We start from the raw sequence: 1,195 nt of genomic DNA, 5'->3' as shown, positions 1-1,195 counted from the left end.
TTTTTGTCTAAATGGTTCCATAAAGAACCTTTAACATCTGAAGAACCTTTCTGTTTCCCAAAAGGTTCTTTGTGGCGAAATAAGGTTCTTCAGATTACAAAAACGCAAGAAAGAGATGGTTCTTTAAAGAACCTTTGACTGAATGGTTCTTTGTGTAACCAAAAATGGTTCTTCTATGGCATCGCTTGAAGAACCTTTTGAAGCACCTTTATTTTTAAGAGTCATACACAGATTCTGCACAGTATCTTGTTATATTACATGATGAATCAGTAATGGTAAAATGTCTATATGGGACTTAATGTTTTCACTTGTAATAAATGTTTAATAATCACAGATGTATTAAGCTATCATCAGAATAATGTAGTAATGTAGTGTAAGTGTTGTAAATGAATAATAACAAAAATTTGTGAAATTGAGTCTTTTTGTTGAAATTTTTGTTTTACTGTTTGACTGTCAAACGTATTGTTTAAATCTCCCAATAAAACATACAGTGGCAAGAATAAGTTTGTGAACCCTTTGGAAATGCCTCTGTATTGATTTCTCTTAAAATGTGGTCAGACTGTAATTTAACTTACAGTTATAGACAAACACTATATGACTAACCTACTAACCCAAACTGTTGTACTTTTATTTGGTAGATTGAGTAATCCTTCATATTCACAGTGCAGGATTGAGAAAGCATACAATTTAGTAACAAAAACGGGATATTTTAAAAAAGAAATCGTTTTGTTTTGTGTCCGTGTTATTGGAACATTGTGTGTTTTATAACCTCAGGTAAAGACATCTCTCTCAACCAATGGGTTTCTTGTGTTCCTGAATCCCTCCTGAAAGCTCTAAGCTTTCATCATTTACAACTTATCACACACAATTAGAAACTAGATAGTAAAGTTTGTAGGCAAACTTTAAGTTGGCTTGAAAAAGCCTAGCCAGAAAGTTTGAAGTAGTTTTAAAAGCTTAAAGTTTGAGGGTTTTCAGTTTTAACTAATTTGAAGTAGTTTTGAAGGCAATACAATCTATCAGAAAAATAGATAGACAGATAGATAGATAGATAGATAGATAGATAGATAAATCAATAAGAAATAGTAAACTAGCATGTTGCTAGCATGATTAGCAAATTACTAGCATGTCACTAGCATGTTTCATATCACCCTGCAGCCCAAGACTGGTTGCCCACTGAAGCTAAGCAGGGCTGAGC

This window comes from Sinocyclocheilus grahami, unplaced genomic scaffold, assembly GCF_001515645.1.
Source record: "Sinocyclocheilus grahami isolate Dianchi unplaced genomic scaffold, SAMN03320097.WGS_v1.1 scaffold301.1, whole genome shotgun sequence".
NCBI classification, from domain to species: Eukaryota; Metazoa; Chordata; class Actinopteri; order Cypriniformes; family Cyprinidae; genus Sinocyclocheilus; species Sinocyclocheilus grahami.
Note: the sequence above shows the minus strand (reverse complement) of the source record.